This window comes from Polistes fuscatus, unplaced genomic scaffold (genome assembly GCF_010416935.1).
Source record: "Polistes fuscatus isolate 324 unplaced genomic scaffold, CU_Pfus_HIC Scaffold5, whole genome shotgun sequence".
Classification (NCBI taxonomy): domain Eukaryota; kingdom Metazoa; phylum Arthropoda; class Insecta; order Hymenoptera; family Vespidae; genus Polistes; species Polistes fuscatus.
The window spans coordinates 10793849-10815244 of NW_025113129.1; the positions used below are offsets into that span (position 1 = coordinate 10793849).

At 33.6% G+C, this 21396-nt stretch overlaps 1 protein-coding gene and 1 long non-coding RNA gene across 2 annotated transcripts in view; both read right to left on the reverse strand.

The window, feature by feature from the left end:
• Positions 1–21396, reverse strand: part of LOC122522144 (zinc finger protein ZIC 4-like) — a 31745-nt gene that overhangs the window by 5881 nt on the left and 4468 nt on the right. The window lies entirely within an intron of this gene.
• Positions 13562–13828, reverse strand: LOC122522145. The gene is made up of 2 exons (XR_006304991.1): positions 13777–13828; positions 13562–13720 (listed from the first exon to the last, which is right to left on the reverse strand). It is a non-coding gene; the product is annotated as an uncharacterized LOC122522145 (long non-coding RNA).

Here is a 21396-nt window from a genome sequence, read left to right on the forward strand (position 1 = left end):
TAATAAAATAAGCCAATCCGAAGGGTAGATAAATTTTTTCTTGCTTTTTTTTTCATTCTTATTCTTTGTAATTTCTTCGAGACACATCGAGATCGCGCGTGACTTTGATCGAGACGATTTGATATTTCGTGGAATTCTCTTTTGGGGACGAGAATGATACAGAAATTAGTATTACGAAAAAATAGTAAGGAGAAAGTTAACTTTTCTTTTCTTCTCTTTTTTCCATTTTCTTTTTTCGTTTCTTTCATATATTGATTTCCGATCGTTAACGATTATTTCGAGATTTATGAAGATCCCGTTTAACGCGGGAACAACTGCCGAAAGATTTAGGACTCTTAACGTTTTCTTGAAAGTTCTAAAAGAAATCTGGTAGCTTGTTAAAAGAAGAATGAAAAATAAGAAAAGTCAAAGTTTAGTTGAAAGAGAAGAGAACAAGGATGAAAAACAGACTAAAATTTTCTTTTTTTTTTTTTTTCTTATATTTCTCTCTCTCTCTCTCTCTTTCTTTCTTTCTTTTTTTCCCCTTAAAAAGGAAACTCATTGAAGTACAGTTTTCAGGAAAAACCTCGGAATGATATATGGGCGTAAACCATTGTCCTGTCGGGGCCTGAAAGTTGCAACCACTTTTATCCTATCCTAAACTCATTCTCACTTTCTCACACACACGCGCACACACATACACATATATACACACATACTTTATCATATTTCCTTCTACTTTTCTTCTATGGGTTTCTTGGACTCGCGCGAAGGATAATGGATGATTTTTCAGCATTGTGTGTCTCGGATAGGATAGCAGTCTTGGGTCCACTACTGAACACATTGTTGCCAACCTCACCCAAAAAAGAAACCGACCCTTATTTCTGTTTATGCGTACTAGGGCCTTCGACCTATTTCTTTGCTCATACTATTTCTTTCTCTTTTTTTTTTTTTTTTTCAACTATGATCTCTTCCTATCCATTCTACTAGAGTTCTCGAGTGGATAATTTCCTTGTTATGCGTTCTACATTAACTTGAAAACGAGAGATATATATTTCATATTATTCTATATCTAGCTAATATTTTATCTTTCTCTTCTTACCATTATTATTATTATTATTATTATTATTATTATTATTATTGTTATTATTATTATTATTAGGTGGAAAAAGAATAAATAGACGCGCGAAACGATCAACTACGTGGCAAACCGATCGGATACTTCGATTAGAATCGAAAAGTTTCCAAGATCGTTCCGGATCGATCTTTCTAAGGATTAGCTCGCGAGATATTGGATTTAGATAAGAACTTCAGATGGCTCGCAGATCTTTCCTCTAAATTGATTACATCGGTTCTCACTTTCTTTTTATACATTTTTTTTCTCTCTTTCTCTTAAATCGTGTTTTAACGTTCTTCGATCTTTCCTTCTTCTTTTTCTTTTTTTTTTTATCCAAAAAAAAAAGAACAGATTTTCAGTTTAGAGATTGTCATTACTCGCAATAAAATCTTGATCAACTTTGTAATGTAATTTGTTTATTATTACAATCGTATCTGAACATTGTAATATAAGTCAAATTTAATTAAGAAATGGAACAAATTCATGTGTATTTTACTGTAAATGAAATGTTTTTTTAAGTTACCGTTTACGAAAGTAAGATTTAAGAAAAATGAATGTTATATTTATCTTAAGACAAGAATATCATAATATGTATTCGGGTTAATTAATTTTTCTAAAACCTCGTCGAAATGAAAATAAAAAATCTTTGACTTATCCAATAATCCTTTTCCCCCCTACAATATATACACAGTAACTACAAAATAATATATTTGCACAGCACGTGCCAGAAATATCAACAAGAACCGTATACTCCGAGAGACTCGAATAAGTAGGGCCCAACTTTTGGGAACGATTTATCTCTAACTCACACATTCGTAAACACTTGAACTTGCACACACACATAGTCAAAGAATCTCAATATTTACCTTTAGTATCGTTTGCTTTTCTAACCGGTACTAATCTTTCTCAAGAGTTTATTCCCTTGGTAGAAAATTGCGAACGTTTTCAGTAGCCGAAGTGAAAATCTGAACTAAAGACGGTGTGAAAGAGAAAAAGAAAAGAAAAAAGAAAGAGAGGGAGGGAGAGAAAGAGAGAAAGAGGGGAGGAAAAGAGAACCGCAAATCCGTGGGCAAGCCTAACTACCAGTTGATGCGCCGATCATTCCGCCATGTTGGCTATGAAAGGGAGAGCGCCATCGGCAGATGTTTCTTTTCTAAGGTAATTCGAGTGTTTGTCCGTTTCATCTCTCCCTCTCCTTCACTCTCTCACTCTATCTCTCTCTTGTTCATCCATACAACACACATACACAGCATATATATATAATACGTGTGCGTGCAGTTCTTTTCTCATCTCGCTTGAGCGTACGCCAATGCGATGGTCGTTTCGAAGCTAGAGGGAGGCCCAAACAACTCTCTCTTTCTCTTTCTATTGGTAAGCATGTTAGAGACCACCACCTCCAGATCGTGTCGAGATAAGACAAAAGGATGACCCATATAATACTAGGGAGGAGAGAGAGAGAGAGAGGGTGTTTCTTTTTCGGTTATACCCTTAGAGAGGATGGATCGATCTTTACAATGCTCATAGAAAATGGCGTTTATTGTCTTTCATCTTGGAAAAATGATTCTTTTATAATAATGAATTATTTTATTATAATGAAATTAATATAGATTGTTATTTTTAATTATTTACTAAGCTAATTATATTTTAGTTTATTAATAAATTATAGATATTTAAACGATAGGATTCAATGGTAAAATAAATTGTTGATTTAAGTAGAGGGATCTATTAGAGGTTAGTTAAAAATACTTATAGAATTATTACACCTCCCCCCCACTACGAGATTAAAATGTTAATATAATTTATATGTAAAAAGATACTTGTACTTTTTTTGAGATAAGATTATCACGAGCTAATTTAAAATACATTAATAAATTCCCAATGATAGATATATCCAAATGAAAAATATTATAATAATATAATTAAAAATAGAAGTTAATAAAATAATCGACATTATAAGGAAACAAATAATTGATCGAAAGGTAAAGGTAACGAAAAAAGTTGAAAATATTAATTCTAAGAGATCGAGTTACCGTCGGACACAGAACGGAACAAAAACAGAACAGAAAGATAGACATAGCACCGGTTGTCCGGTTTTTTTCAGCGAGCTAGGTAGGTGACGAGGTGCGTTCCGAAAAATCGCAGGGTAGGAATCTTGATTTCTTGAAAATTCGGTAGCCCGTTCTCGTGCACGTAGGTGCAGTTTAGAGTCGTATATCCCTGCTTGTTATCTGAGTCGGGATGCTACCGTTGTGAGAGCTTCTCACGTACACGCAACACAACTCACCTCTCAAATCTCTTTCTCTCTTTCTCTCTTTCTCTTTCTCATTTTCTTTAGAGGATTCTCTATCTTTCTTTCTCTCGTACGGGTTATACACGACGTTTATACGTGTTTATGTAAACGCCAAGAAAGACTAGCAGGACACACGTGTTGCTTGGCTCCTGCAACATCCTACCGACCGATCCCTTTCTCTCTTTCCAACTAATTTTCTCTGTCTCCTTTTATCTTTCCTATTTCTTTTCTTTTTTGTTTTTTTATTTTTTTTTTTTGTATTTTTGCTCTCGCTCTTTATCTTACTTTCACCCACCACTCGTCGTCGTCGTCGTCGTCATCGTCGTGGTCTCTTTTTCTTTGGTGGCAAGAGATCAAACTCAAAGATTTTCTGAAACTCCCGACGTAAGAAAGATAGGAGGAGACTTCTTTGCTCCTTCTAGAATTACCAGGCACGCACGGCATCCTTGATACAAATTTTTCACGATTCACACTATTCGATGTCTTCCAATCTACATATTCTTTCTTCTATTTCTAACGAGATGAATTTTAATCCCCAATACATTTGTCCAAATAATTGCGATTCCTATTCGCATACCAAATGAAACGTTACTTTTTGTTATTTTGTTAAATCTTCGATTACGATCAATCCCCAAAACGATATTTAAATTATTCAAATACCAAAGTAAATCATCGTTTTCGTTAAATTTGTATATTTGATACAATTTAATAAATTTGTTTTATAATACGGCCCTGAATAGAAAGGATATTCTTTGCCATGCAAAGCATATGATATATATATTTATTCGTGGAAGGTGAAATTTTTATATTTTTCTTGTCCGTTTTTTTTTCCCCCGCACTTTCTTTTTTCTTTTCGTTGTTCAGTGACCCCCGCCTGTATATAGTTGTCACAACCCAGAGCATATCTTAGCACCGATCTACAGTAATTGAATATCTCCGTTCTTTCGTTTCTTCTTGGACGAGGAGTAGAAAGAAAGAAAGAAAGAAAGAAACTGAGAGAAAGAGAGAAAGAGAGAGAAAGATCGTACGTCCGAAAAGCCCTTTTTTCGAAATGACAACTCGAGTTATCTTTCCAACCTTTGGTAGCTCGAGTCTCACTTCGTCACAACTTGAAATTTAAACCTATTTCAACTGAAATGACTTTGGAAGTATACATATCTCTTTTCTTTTCACCTTACTTTGCTTCATTTTAATTGGATAATTAAAGAATAATAATAATAATAATAAAAACAAGAAAAAAAAACAAATCATTTTTAAAGCAAACAAGCAAGCCACATACATTTCATTATTAATCGAATAATTTCTTGTGGAAAAATAATGTTTAGTAAAATTCGCTTCATTTTTTCGCGTTCTCTTAAATTAAATTAGAATTATTTATATTTCATAATTGAATTTCTTGTTCTCTTTATTTTTTACTTTTACAAGATTATTCTTGTCGATAGAATTATTGTCAAATAATTCTTTTAAATGTATTCTAATAAATCTAACAATCTCTCGTTCACGTAATAATACCTAATCAATGTCGAATAATAATCGAAATCTTTCGGATGGAAGGTTAATTCGATCGTCATTAAGAACTTCTCGAACAAGAAAAGAGGGGTTGGACTTTTCGATGAGGCAACGAGATTAAAAGCGATTAAAATAGTTTCCAAATAGGCCTTCTTCTCTCCCTTCCTCTCTCTCTCTCACACTCACTCTTTTTAAGAAGGAAGGAAGGAAGGAAGGAAGAAAAGACTTCCAAGTACGCGTGAAGGAGAGGCGTGTTTGCTCGTATTTAGAATCTAGAGGACCCTCTTGAATATTTCAAAGGTCGTTCATTCGGGCGAAAAGTGGCTACCATGAACTTTTCATCCCTTATAAATACACATGTATACATGCTTATAGGTACAGTTACTTTTTTTTCTTCATTGAAGCAGACGTTGAGATTTTTGCGCGGTTAGAGAACGAGAGGGAGAGGGGGAGAAGGAGAATCTTTTACTCTGCTTTGAACACTTCCTTCTCTTTCTTTTTCTATCTTTTTGGAAGAAGAATGAGATAAACGTAGAAGAGGAGGGAGGGAGGAGGGTTTGGTGCGTGCCGACAGAATGTAAAATCTTGCTTTGTGGGTCCTCTTTGTACACCGGTGCTAAACGGCATTGCACAAGAACGGAAAGAGAGAGAGAAAGAGAGAGAAAAAGAAGGAAAGGAAAGAAGAAGAAGAAGAAGAAAAAAAAAAACAAGAAAAGAGACAGGGATACGGCTCGTTAAGGTTTCTATTGTCCATCATCAGTCGGTCCCAAAAGACTCTCTTTTTCTATTCGACCGAGGTCGGTTGAGCGGCCCTTGCCAAAAGGGCTTTTCCATACTCTTCGATCGGAACCAACTAAAGAATCTCTCTCTCTCTCTCTCTCTGTCTCTGTCTGTCTGTCTGCCTACTGACAAAATTTTTCACTTTAAATGCGATACGAGTGAGGACCCAAATGAAAAATCTTTCCAAACGGGACATTTTTTCCTGTCGGTATTCGGATTAGCATTCGGAGTTTTGAAAACTGGAACTAATTGTGTTTCCCAGTTGCAAATACTCCCCCGAATCTTCTTTCATTCTATATGTGCGTATGTATGTATGTATGTATGTATGTATGTATGTATATATGTGAGTATTTAAGTACGGTTCTTTCGGTTAGTTTTGGATTCTTGGAAGATTACAATTGTATTTTGTATTTAACACACCCTTTGATGTTCCACACCTATTCGTGAAAGGTTCCTTACTTGGGATTACATTTCTTTACCATTCTTATTCTTCTTTCTTCCACCTCTTGATTCTCTAAACAAAACTACAAGATAAATCTACAAGAGATGGGATTTTTTCTGTCCTCGCTTCCGTCTTTGAAGGATTTACTCGAGTAATTTCTACAGTAGGCGACGAAAAAGAAAAATTATTTACGTATACGTCCGGGATTAAGTGTCGTAAAAATGTCTCGACGGACAATTTTGTTAAAACGACAGGAAGTATACAAAAGAAAAACTACAGAAAGAAAGGGAGAGAGAGAGAGACAGAGAGAAAATATTTAATAAAAAATAAAATAAATATTTAATAATTTCCAAGAAAATAATTTAAATTGAAAACAAAATTTACGAAACGTAATGCAACAGAATCGTTAAATTTTTCTATCAAAATTTAACTGACAATAAGAGAGAGAGAGAGAGAGAGAAAGATAGAAAATATGCAATAATTTGATAGATACTAATTCGAATAGAAAAAGAAATAAAATATTCTATGAAAGTAAGATCGCAAGATAGGTATGTGGATTTAAAAATAAAAAACCTAACATAGAAACAATTTTATTATTCTTCATCAAATTGATCATTCTCGTATATACAAAGATACATACAAGTTTCGTTGATTTATATATAAATATCTTTGACATCATCTGACGAATCAAGATCGTCATAATTATCGATACAGAAACAATGGTTTCTCGAGTAACCAAGAGAATAGCAGAGTTAAACGCACTTTAGTCACGGTTAATTTAGTTAGGTCGACGTTTAGTCATTAATAGATGCTGGCGCAAGATCGATCGGTATTTATTGACGGTCGATGATTCGACAATTTCGTACGAACGATTTACAAGAAGAAAAAAGAGAGAGAGGGAGAGATAGAAACAGAGAGAAAGAAGACCATAAGGTCGAGGAGCGTTTGCGTTCTCCACCCTCTTCTGTTTCCTCGTTCGATCCCTCGGGACTCTTTCGGACTTTTGACATGACTATCTTTCTCTCTCTCTCTCCCTCTCTCTCTCTCTCTCTCTCTCTCTCTGTCCATCTTTCTTTAGCTTATTTTATCTCTTTTTATTTCACATAAGTTTCTCGTGTGTGGGCCTGGTTTTGGTTTATTAATGAACGAAGCTGAGGTTCGTCTAATGATTAGACACAGGGCGTGGCGGGAAGATTGCTAAATAAGATCGCGGTCGGATCTACGCCTGAAGCCAGGTATCTATACGATATTCTACGAGTTCTCTTAACCCGCGGTGAGTGGTGACTTTATATCTTTAAGTTAAACAATACTCGCGTGATTCGTTAGAAATCCGTTTTACTTGTCAAACATTTTATCGTTTATATTCATCATCATCGTCATCATCAAATACGATAAAATATTGAAATAAATTTCTATAGAGAAAATCCGCAATATGGGTTAACACTTGATGCTCTTTTTATTATATTAAACTTGATCGTTCGTATGAATTAATATATTGATATAAATCAAATTCAATTAGTAAGATTAGAAAATAATAATAATAATAATAATAGAAAGTTTATGAATAGTATTGAAATAAGAATATTGAGAAAAGCAAAAAGTAAATTTAAATTTGAAGAATAAAAACAAAAAATGATACCGTGCTTGTATATAAATCGGTATGGTTTAATAGTATATACGAGCATTAAACGTTTTTACCAAAAATGTGGATCGCGGTGCGTTAACCAGAGGCGCGTTATTCGCGGAAGGGTGGGGGGTCGCGAGTGGTAGGTGGAGTGGGGATAACAGTCTACTCGCGGGACCTCTCGCAGTCACCAGTTTGGCTCGTGACGCGGTGGGAGAAGGACCGAGGTGATATGAACAAATATTCACGAAGAGAGGTAGAAAGAGATGCAACACGCACGCAACACACACACACACATACCGTATGCACAGTTATGATATAAACACACTTATATAGCATATTGGTAGAAAGAGAAAGAGATCGAGAGAAGTGGAATATAGAAGTAGTGGGAGAGGAATAGCTGGTGGAAGAGGGAGAGAAACGAGGGAGGGAGAGGAGAACATAATGTTTCCCACAGCGCGCGGAGTTGTATATTTTACGATATGGCGAGCAATTTGACATCTCGCGCGAGACATAATTCACGCCCTCCTCCTCCTCCTCCTCCTCCTACGTTCGCACACGCGGACTCGGCGCCGGTGTGCGATTATGATGAAGGGTTGCTAGCGAGAGAGAAACAGAAAGAGAGCGAAAGAGAGAGAGGGAGAGAGAGAGAGAAAGAATATCTTTAGAAAAAAGGAAAGAGAAAATGAATTTCGAAAAGAGAACTATAAAAAACTTATGAATTTTTTCTTGCTGTTGTTGCTGTTAGTTGTTGTTGGTTGGTTGTTGTTGTTGTTGTTGTTGTTGTTACTGTTACCTTATTTCTTTTTCTTTTCATTAGCTTGTTCATTCAAAAAGAGACAACATTTGAGACCAAGCAAAAGCCAACGTTTTCATTTTGTACTTTTTTTCATCATCGACATGGCTGATACGCCGTTAGCGTGCGCTCGCCTCGTTTCACGCTGCAATTTTATTTATCGAGAGACTTTTCGCAGGATATTCTTGTTTCTTTCCTGTATTTTTTTTTTCTTCTTTTTTCTTTTTTTCTTTTCTTTTTTCTTCTTTTAGTTTTATCGCGTCCGTTGATGAGAACGCGAACAACCGTTTGTTCGTTCGGTGGTTGGTTCGATCACGCGAATGGCCCTTCGAGGAGAAAAATAAATGAAATGGCGCCTTCCCTCTGGTAATGGCTCTTTCTCTTTCTTTTTTTACCTTTTTGTCTCGTTTCGATAAGGAATCATCGTATGCACCGAGTGATTTTTCACTTTGCTGACTGACGTTTCTTCCGTTATCGTGTTTTCAACTTCTTTTTTTGTTTCTTCAGTTCCTTTTTTTTTTCGATTAGTAAAGTTTTCTCGTAACCGTTAGCGATATGACGATAGGACTCGTTAAAGGGATAGAAATTTCTCACGAGAGGAAATTACATCAACGACTACTGCTACGACGTATTATTACTACAATCAACCGTACAACCAACCCTCGGCTCACCAAACGGTGTCGACTTACCGAAATTAAATTACAATGCTGAGAGAGAACTGAGAACTTGCGGACGAATATACCGCGATGTCAAAAGTATAGAGAAAAACCTTTCTCGGCCCTTTTGACTGGAACTTTGATCCCTTTTTTTGGCCTACGTCAATCAACGCGAAAACTTTAGCTAACCGAATCTTGCTTAGGAATCATTATTCTTTGTATTAATTCTCACAGACTCACGCACACATAATAAAATGTTTCAATATTTCAATATAATTCATGAATGAATGTGTAATACCATCAAAAATGAATATTATTTTAATTATTGACAATTATTTTCATATATAATTCTTATAATCACAAAACAAAAAAAAAGTATGATTAAATAAATCATAGATCATAGAGAAAAAGATTGAAATGAAAGAGAAAAATAATTCGTGCATTGGTACAAATGTTTAGTGTCACGTTTATTCTAGTAGATGTCAAAAGGTGTCCCACGTATAGAATTTAAAAGTAGTTAGTATTGTATAGGATTAAAAGCAAGTCCACTTGTACTAACGACCTATGTAAATGTTTTATCTGTTATCCTTGTCTCTTATCATTTTATCCTCCTCCACCTTATCCCATAACACAGAATCACCATAGCGTCGCGAGCTTCTACCGTCGTCTTATGAGAGAAAAAAGAGAGAGAAAGAGAGAAAGAGAGTGGATAAGATATGAAGAGAAAGAGAAAGAGAAAGAAAGAGAGAGAAAGAAGAGGGTCCAGCATTCCAGAGCCCGGTCTCGACCCGCGACCCTCGCCCCCTAAATCATCCACCGCAGCTAGCCCGCAATTCCGTTTTGTTTTCTCCGCTCTTCTCTTTCGTTTCTTTCTTCTTTTTCTTTTTTATTTCTCTTTTCTTTTCTCCTTCCTTCTCTCTCTCTCTCTCTCTTTCTTTCTTTCTTTCTTTCTCTTTCTTTCACTCTTTTACTTTCTGTCTTTCTCCTTCTTTTTTTAAATTATTTTTTGCTTATCTCTCTTCCCTTTTTCAACCTTTTCTACCGGACCACGGAGACAACCAACTCTCGACCCGTCTTCTAGTACTGCTTCTTCTTCTTCTTCTTCTTCTTCTTCTACTAAGTTAGTTCGAGAGAGTAGAGAGAAAGGGATAACTCTTACGAGAGAGGGGGAAAATTAGATGGGTATATATCGCTCTTTTTTATTTTTATTTTTATTTTTATGTTGTTTCAAATACGTCGAGGTTAAAAGTGTATTTGATATAATCGGTTTGATGTTTAGATTATTAGTATTATTTCGTTGCAATTTTGTTGATCGTTTTTCAAACGATAAATAATTCATTTTGATGTAATCTTTTGTATCGAAAGCTATTAAAAACAAAATTATTTCTATAGTGTTCTTTTCTTCTTTTCTTTAGGTACGATGAATTTTTGAATGTATCAGATAAATGATTCGGTTGGAATCGATCGATTATTTTCAGATGAAAAATGAATGATGTATTATTTTTTATATATCCAACCATCTTGATTTTCCTAATCGACTTTCGTACAATTCTCGTGGGTGCTAACAAAAATACATATTTTCCATGTTCTTTTACCAGGAAAAGAAGATACAATAGAACTAATCAAAGTTTTCACCGAGATCCTTTCTCCTTTTCTTCTTTTTCTTCTCCTACATTTTTCTTAGAAGAAGAAGAAAAAGAAGAAGAAAGAAAAAAAAAAAACACATCCACACACACACACACGCGAAAACGATAGGGCCCACTTTTCGATCATTCACGAATTTTTTCTTTTCGATTTTTCCCTTCCCCATGGAACGAACCATGGGACGAACCATCGGAAAATTATCATCGAATACTCGCGAGAATCGGATGGGGGGGAAAGAAAAAAAAAAGAAAATAACGAGAGAAAATTTTAAAAAAGAAAAAATAAAGCACAAAAAAGAATAAATAAAGAAGAAGAAAATAAAAGAAAGTGGCAGAACGAAAATAAGCAAGTGAATCAATCGGTTTGCTGCTTTTCGTGTAAGACGAGCAAAACAGCCTTAACCGTTTAGTTGTTGCAGCAGCAGCAGCAGCAGCACACGTGGATGTGTGCATGCGTGTGCATACGTGTGCATGTACTAGTGAGGCATTTAAACGGGAGGGAAAGTATAATGTTACGGAAACTCGATATTTTCTCGATGATCGTCATTGTGAGGAGGAGGAACACCGCGCGGTTCTTTTTAAAAGCGCGGCAAAATGCTGGAAGCCATTTCGTGAACTGCTGCTTCTGATTTTGCTGCTACCGTACAAACCTATCTCTCTCTCTCTTTCACTTACTCACTCACTCACTAACTCATACAGGCTATCTACCTGTTTATAAATTTCTCTTTCTTTCTCATTCTATTCCACACACCTTTTTATTTATAGATTTTTATCTCTTTCTCATATTTCTTATTATTTTTTATATTTATTTTACTCTTTCTTTCTCTCTCTCTCTTTCTCTCTTTCTTACATATACATTTATTCATATATGTCTCTCTATTACTCTCATACACGATCTATGTTTTTATGCACATACATATCTCTCTTTTTCTCTCATACACACACATATATATATATATATCTTTCTTTCTCTCTCTCTTACATATATATATTTATTTAGATTTATTTATATTTTATATGTCTCTCTCTCTCTCTCTCTTCCTCTATCTCTATTTTCTCTTCTCTCATGCATCTATTTGTATCTCTCTCTCTCTCACTCTTATACACACAGATTCTATCTACTGTTTTATGTATATATATATCTCTTTCTTTCTCTGTTCCTTTCTTTCTCGTATACTCTATCTACTTTTTTTTATATATCTATCTATCTTTCTCTTTCTTTCTTATTTTCATGAGATTATTCTACGAGACGCGACGAGACACGGGACGAAACTCCGAATGATTTACCCCGTCGTCGGTTACTACTATTCGTCTCTCTCTCTCTCTCTCTTTCTACCCTTTTTTTCTTTTTCTTTCACTTTTTCTTTCTTTCTCTCCCGTTTCCCCGCATTGTTGGCCCATTCAAAGAGAAAAAGAGAGGGAGAGGTCCCCGTAACCGAGCCCAGTTTCTCTCCTCAAATATTTTTATTCCTATCTCGCCAGTTAAACGCTCTTCATTCTCTTCTATCCCTTTCTCTATTTCGCTTCTTCCTTTTTCACCCTTTTCTTCTCTCTTATCAGTTGGATATCTTCTTTTTATGGGTTTTTGTAAACATAGTTTTAAAACGATTAGAGATAATCGAAGAAGATGGATTTGAAAATTCTCATAGAGAAAATTGTTTATAAATTATATTTACGATTACAAGTATGTATTTTTGTTATAGGCATGTGTAAAAATTCGACGTTTTCGTACTCGTCAGGATTATTCGATGATAGATGATAGATAAGACGTATGTAAATATAGAATGTTATATTTAAAATTTCCGATCTTCGCGCGCGCGCACGTTGATATGAAAATATTTGTTTTCTTCTCTTTTTTTTCTATTTCTTCTTCATTTGCTTTATGTATTTATAAACTATTTTTTTTTTTCAAGAAATTATAGGTAAACTTGTTGACATCATATCCTATAAGAGACACTTGTTCGCGAATACGTATATTACATTTATATGATTTTCATTATAACTTAAAATTAAATTTATTAACTGTCACGTAATAATTAATAAGAATAACCGAAGATAAATTCAACGAGATATTAATAAACATCATTTAATATTCTCAATGTTTACGATTAACAAAAATAAATTATTTCCAATTGTCGACTGTGTAATAAAAGTCAGATTAATAAGTATCCCTGTAAACAAAAAAAGTATTTTTATAAGTTATTTATAAATTATAATAATAAAAATACGATACGTGTGCTTACATAGAAAATCAGTTCCATTAAAATTGGAACATAAATTTTCATAGAATATATCACAATCGAATTTTAAAAGAAATACCTCCGTAAACAAAATATAGTAACGTAAAATTGATTAACTGTATCCTGTTTATATTAAAATTACGAATTTTATACTCTCTTACCCACTTACTATATATACATTTATAATATATATATATAGATAAAATAGAAAACAAATTCAAATTGTTTCTGACGGATGAATAAAATCCGTAGAAAATAGTTTTACGTATTCATGCTGCATACACACACGCGTGGAAGTTCACGTATACTCGCATAAACGAGATCGGTCGAACAATTTTAAAGTTAAAAGGTGGAAATGTTTGTACTACTTTAGAAAAGCTTCTGGTGAATTACGATCGATAATAGAGGATAGTAAATACGAAGAGGATGAGGCGTGGAAAAAGAAGTTTATTCCGCAAGGAAGAGTAACTGTTATTTTCTTCTTTTCTCTCTCTCTCTCTTTCTCTCTCTCTTTCTTTCTTTCTTTCTCTCTCTTTCATTTCAGTTCAGTCAGGCTGCCAGCCCCATTACACACACGGGGAAGATAACCAGAAGTGTTTGATTTCTTTTTACTCCTTCCGCCTTTTCGAACTTTGCCTCCCCTTCTTTCCCCTTAGCCCGCCCCCCTCTACTCCCTCTTTACCCTCCCCCATAAACCTACATTTCTCTTTTGCCGTTGCTGTCTTTCACCTACGCATTTGCGTCATTTCAACACGATTTTCAACGCGTACGATCGGTAGGATCCTTCTTTCTTCATTGCCAGAAATCTGGATAATAGTCGGAGTTAGAAAATAATAGAAATAATGTACGATCTCGTTGAAATTTATTTTTGCGAAATGTGCTCGCAAATTTGTTATTAAATTAAATTAGATAAAATTTGTTAACAGAAATATTTTGACATTTACTTTTTAGTAATATCTAAATTATTGCATTTATATAAAATTTAGATACTATTTTTATTATTTATTATTATAAATATTTTTACGTACATTATGCAAATTAATGACGATAATTTCATGTTTTTTAAATTATTTATTAACACTAAGATAAGATTTTTAAGAAACAGTTTGACATAGTCATTAAGTATTCAAATAATTTATCTTACGCGACTCTTGCTTTCTTCGCGGAGAAAAATAGAAATAGAAAAAAACGAGAAAGAGAGAGAGAGAGAGAATGCACCGTCGGCATGCATCGAAGGAACGAACACAATCGTAAAGTTTCCTTGAAAAAGTCATCGCGAGAAAATCGTCCCGTAAACTTTCAACATTACAACGTCTACTTTCGAGACGACGCATGGATGTACGCGCATCTTATCGTGCAATAATATTTTGTCTTCAATATTTAAAAAAAAAAGAAATAAAAAAAGGGGCAGAGAGGCAAGATAAACGACGAATAAAATAAGTCATTTCGGATAATGACGATAATCAAGAGAGATGATAATATATTTGAATTTTATTTTTATTTTCTTTTTTTTTGTTAAATATAATCGCTTGCAAACACCGCGGGGATTTAATTTTGCAGCTTATTTTTTTCTCTCTTTTTCATTTTCTTTTTTATTTCTATATCTTCGCAAATTTCGTACAATTTTCGATATCACGGTTACTAAGATTTATGATCGTGTAATCGTATCATTAATAATCAATAACGTGGCTAATGAACGTCCGCGCATATTTGTCGCTTAATTACGGCGCGCATGCGTCGCATTAATGTTTCTTTTGAGCATCGTTATACGTGTCGTAAGCTTTCACTCTTCTCTCTCTCTCTCTCTTTCTTTCTTTCTTTCTCTCTCTTCTCCTTTCTTTCTTACTTGCGCACAAGTCAACGCAATTAGCGATATGTTTGCAAGTAAGTACGTTTGGAAAGGGCTTCCCTTTCCAAAGAGTACCTTCAAACGTTATCGCGATTACGATAAGGAAACCTGTTTTAAACGTTCTCGATATCCTTTATATGGTTCGTCCTTATTTAACGATAAATAATTATTCCTTTTATTATTTTCCTTTTTTTTTAAATAATCAGGATAGTAATTTCGAGATGATCTACGTTTCACATTTTTTACGTGTATGTTAATTATAATTTCTGTTCTTATTTCTTTTTTCATTGGCATTGCAGAACATGAATTTCTTGTTTTTTTTTTCTTTTCTTTTTCTTCAGAAAATTTCATTTAGTTTCGTATACATATTTATGAAACATTTTAATATATTTAAATTTAACGGCGTTTGTTTCTATTAATCAGACTCGATTAATAAATAAATTCTTATTCCTTTATCTCGCGATAATATTCATCCTTATTTACATTTAATTGAGAGAATCGATCAAACGTACAATACAAATATAATTTTAATTCAAACTTTGGAGAGAAAATAATACGAATCATTTGACAAAACAAAAATAAAAACATATGATAGAGGATATAATAAATCAACGAAATACGGGAAATATATTTTTCGAGTTCATCGTAACGGTACGAAGAAAGAATCGAGATTACATTTATCGATCGATGTAAGCAATAGAATGAGAGATAGAAAGCGATAGAAAAAGAGATAGATAGAGAAAGAGAGAAAGAGAGAGAGAATTAGACGGTCTTCTTTTACTCACACGTGTTAACGCGTGTCCTCGTTATTTTTTCAGCCGATCGAACCGTACACGTTAACGTTCTGAATCTAGGGAGACTCTAAACTCAGGCACAAACACAAATACACACACACACACACACACACACACACACACACGAAGGAAGTCTCGATAATTAACTGGTTCTGTTTTTGCAGAAGCCAATCGTGAACGAGGCTCGATTTCTATTAAAGGCTACGCTGTTGGGTTTCGCGTTTAATGACGACGCCTTTTCATTCCTTTTTTTTTATAGTCCTCTCTCTCTTTCTCTCTCTTTCTTTTTTTTCTCTATCTCTATCTCTCTTTCGTTGCGAGATAGATGTCCGTCAGAAGGTTGTTGTGTTGATCGTCATTGACCGAACGTCGTTGTAGACACTCGCCATTAACTGTATCAACACACGTTTCCGTTCAATTATTATGAACGAGTGAAAGAGAAAGAGAGAAAGAAGAGTAAGAGAGAGAGAGAGAGAGAGAGAGAGAGAGAGAGAGAGAGAGAGAGTTTAATGCGATGGAAAGATTTGACTATTCATTCGTATTGAAATAAATAAGCTAGAATTTGTGTTACTTTTAATTCGATAATTGAATTATGTCAAATTATTTTATTATTAGTTTTAAAAAAATGTGTATAAATATATATTTAAATTTTTTGTTTGTGCGCGTAGTAAAAGTATGGTAAATGCATTAGCATTTGATAGACGGAAATTAGAAAATCGCGCGAATAATATAATTAAATATCGTTGATTTAAGCAGCCTAAGTTAATTACAATTACTGTAATTCGATCGTACGAGTTTCGTCGTAGGTTAAACGGATCCGTTAATTACGTATTAATTAAAATCTGTTCGTGTACTTCGAATTAGATTGCAAAACGTTGCAATGGAAGAACTTCTCCTTTTACTGCTCGTTAATTAAACTCACAGTCAATTTAGGTAACGTCGTACGTTCAGAAATCTTTTTTCTTTTTTTTTTTGTTCCTTTAAACAAAATTTATTTGAAGCGAAAATTATTTTAACTTTGATCGTATTATTTATGTTTCATTCAACAATGTTATTTAATTTCGTATTTTTCAATGAGACAAAAATTGTAAAACTACAAATAACAATTTTTACTAATATTTTCTAAATATTATAATTAATTATATCAACTATAAAAAATATATATGGGTGAACCCCAAAACACAAAAACCGTCTGCTGTTGATTCTAGAGAGATAATATTGCATAGATGTAAGAAAGTGTTCGTAGAGAAATGACTTGAACCCGTGTAATAGGGTGAAGAAAAAAATATATACACGTTAGTTACAAGTAACAATTTTTATAATCATAAAAATTGAATTATTAAAAAAAAAATAAAATTCACACGCATCAAAAGATTTCAAATAACAACATTCGATTACATTATGTCCAATAGAGTAAAATACGTCGATATCTTATTTCTTACATGCAAAAATGAGATAACATACGAACAGAATAAAATAAAGAAAAAGATAGAAAGATAAACACAAACGTGCGAAGGAATAGAACGTATAGGAAAGATGATGCCCGAGGCTAGAAACAGCGAGCCAGAATGAAAGAAGCAAGATGGTACAAATGGTCAGCCAACCAACCAACCAACCAACCAACCAACCAATCGTCTTTTGCAACAAATCTTTCTGTCTAAATCAGTTTCACCCAAGAGATTGTAAGTGTCCTGTCCCTCGGAGACACGTTAACTCGGAAAGAACCGGTGGTATAGGGAGGGGGGGGCTGGAGGTGGTGGGAAGGATCGAGTTCTTCTTCGGATGTTAATTTATTTACGCTTATGAATCATTTGCCATTGAGCCGTACGACATACGACTTCTCGTGGTTCGATATAAAACATCTTTGCTAGGAACAACCGCTAACACACACAGTTGATTTCGTACAAGAGAATCATTTCCCATACGAATGGAATTAAATCTATACGAATATCTATTTATCTTTTTATGGTTTATTTACATCTTACTATGGTAGAGAGATCATGATGGTAGTTCGTATAAACGACGAGTTAAACTAATTAGTCTTAAGGGATATTTGTATCTAACGATCTGATCTGTCAGATAATTTTAAATTATCTTGCGTGTTAGTGTGGTTACATTTAAAAATAAAATTTAATCCAATTAATGTTTTCTAACGCTTGGTAATCTCTTGGTAAATTTATTCATGGGTAGGGGGAGGGGGAAGGTTATTTATGATTGGTGGTCAGAAGTGATTTTGTTTACGTGATTAGAGATGAATTGAGAATTCTTTTTTTTCTTTTTTTTAATAATTATTTACAAGTTATTAAATATTGTAATATAATTTATAGTCATTTTTCTAACGTTATTAAGAAGAAATGCAGAATTTTCTCTTTTGTCTTAATTAACAATTAAATATCAAATTTCGTATAAATTTCTAATTTTTAAATATGTCATTTGAAAGAAAAATCGTTGATTTGAGAAAGAAAAAAATAAAAATGATATAACGTAGAAACAGCATGGTAGTTGTTTCTTTTTGAGTTCTCTTTTTCTTTTTTTAGGAAATAGAAAGGGAAAGCTTTTTCCGGTTTGGATATACCGTTATGCTTTTCCACGCTTCCTCTCTCTCTCTCCCTCCCCCCGCCCCAACTCAAAGCTTATCGAAAGACGAGTCGGTTCACCGCGTTTGCGATCGATGAAGAAGAAGAAGAAGAAGAAGAAGAAGAAGAAAAAGATGTGGGCGGTCGAGTTTAACAAAGCCACGGATATAAACAGCAACGTGGTGTTCTTATTCTTTCGTTTTTTTCCTTTTTTTTTTTTAACGTGCAAGCGAGATGAAGAACTCTTCTATCGATCTCCCTCTCCTCCGCCCCTATGACAAACTCTTTCTTTGAAAACAATGAACTGATGATAATAGTACCAATTTCGTTAAAAGAAAAAAAATAAGAAAACAAATTATTATTAAATGATTACATTCTATGAAATATTATCAAATAATTTTATCACAAATAAAAAGTAATATTTTCTCTAATTTATCGTTGTTTATCTAAACTAACGAGAAAATTTTGAATTCGAAATATCGCACACAGAAAATTATTACTATCTATTTTATTTGATATAATATATAAAAACAAATAAAAATTAAAAATATAAAATTTAGGTTTATCGTTAATTACAATAACATTTTTATATGTAATCGAAGTTAATAGTAGGAATATAATATTTTAAAGCGGGAGAAAATAATATAAAATTCTAATTGGTCAGATGTTAATCAATGATTTCCTCGTTATTTCTAATCGTCGAATCAATTTCAAGAGAGAGAGAGAGAGATAGAGAGAATGGTGGGTGGGTTGGGAGAGGGGGAAAGGGGTGAGGAGAGAGGGGGAAAGTTGGATAAACGAATTCAATGGCAAGAACGATCATTATAGTTAAGTTCTAAATCCGTATTATTTTGTTCGCGATGGCGTACGAGATACGTGATACATTTTATCGATCTTCCTTAACAGAGGGAACACGTTCTCATACTGCAAAGCGGATACGAAACGTTCAAGGATGAGAAAGAGAGAGAGTGAGATAGAGAGATAGGTAAAAAGAAGAAAAAGAAGAAGAAGAAGAAGAATATGAAAGATATAAGAAAAAACGATCGAATCTACCAAACCGATTTTTTCACGATAGGTTTTTATCTTTGAATCAATCCATGTGGACTTCTCTCGATCCACGGATGGACCAGGTCGATCGATCGATCGATCTTTCGATCTTTCGATCTCTCAGCCAGAGATTTCGATAACTCTTCGATAACTCGGCATAATCTTTATTTATCATCGACTTATTTCTCGTGATCATCCGTCATCATTTTCTAAACGTTCTCGAATACAAATCGTGGAACGATCTAACAACCATAACTAAACAGGATATTTTCGTTTTAGATTTTATTTGTTTTTTTTTTTTTTTTTTTTTATTACCAAGTCTTTTATTACTAACGTAAATCGAAAGAAAAGATAATTGAAAAAAACAAAAAAAAGACAAAAATATATTAATTTCAACGTTTATAAATACGATATTGAAATTACTTGTATATTACAATGTAAATTTTTAATAATACTTTGTTTTTTTTTTTAACTATTATCATAGCAATGAACTCTCGTAATTAACCGGTACAATTGTTTTTGCTTAAAATTTGTTAAAAGTCGAATTTTACTTTTTTCATTCGATGATAATTCTTAGAACAATTTTCGAAAACATAATATCGGTCAGATCCAGATAATAAGTTTGTTTTATAAAATAAATTGAATTCTCTTTTTTTCTTCCTGCTTTTATTTTTTGAAAAAGTTAAGGAGAAGAATTTAAAACCTTCAGAAGATCATTCTAGTCATTTCTAAACCTGTGACCGAAGCAAATGTCGTCTCCTTATTTTCTCTCTCTTTCTTTCCCTCTCTCCCTCTTTCCCTCTCTAACACCCTCCATAACTTTAGCATCCTTTTTTTCCTCTCCCTTCAGTGTTCCCGACGTTTCGCGTACTCGTCGACGCCCCACGAAGCGGACACGAGCAAGCAACCAGCAGTTTTCTTTCTTTCTTAACGTGTCTTCCTCTTCACTAAAGTTTTACGCCCTTCAACTATCCACCCTACTAACCCTTCATCTTTAAACCAAAAATCGGGCAATGAGTAATCCAAAACTCGACTATCGTTTACGGTTTTTGCGAAAATATTTTCATTCGTATAATATTTTTCTCTCTACAATTAGTATTATATTTTTATTATTATATCGGTATATTGAAATATAATTACTATACTTATAAATATAGTAATTTAAATTTTTATATTGGAATATATGTTAATTGTATTATAATTTTTATCTTATTTTTAGATATAATACAACAATTACTATACTTATGAATATCTGTAATAATTCGTATAATTATTATACCATTGTATCTAACAATCTAATTTAATTTGCATAATAATTTTAACGAACTAACACTATCAACACTATTCAAATAATTCAATTATACAAATACAAACACGAAGTAAATTTTACTCATAGAATAAATTATTCTATATCGTTAATCTCATTTCATAAAAAATTGGTAGGATTATTTTAAATAAAAATAATCGTTTCGAATGGATTTTAAGTAGCCATTTTTAGATCTAACAACTGAAAACTTCCGTCCAACCCTCTGATCTAGCTCTCAACACGTTCACCCCCTACTTAACGTTTATTTCCCTTTGCTCGTTCGACCCTTGTCGACTCATCCTGTATCATCCCCTTATCCTTCGTCGCCTAGTTCTCCCCGAAAATCCTGACCAATGGCGTATAAGCTGAGGGGGGCATCCATTGTCGATCGGACCAATCGTCTTCTTATTCGTTGCACACGTGATAGAGATTCACTGTCGTTTCACTTTTTCCTACCACCATATCTTCCTTTCTTTCTTTCTTCCTTTTTTCTTTTTTTTTTCATATATAGTAAGAGAGTAAGAGGGGGTAAGAGAGGGTGCAGTGGCATCGCTTTATGATGCATATCAATTTAGGCTAATGGCTAGCATCGATTGTAACGAAGTTGCATCTGCAGCTTAATAAGAAACATCCCCTATCTTTCTATTTCTTTTTTTTTCTTTCTAAATTGTAATTTCTACGACCCCTTGGCCCAGGAAAATTATAAAAGAAAGGGGTGGAGAACACGATTAAGAGAAATTGGCGATAA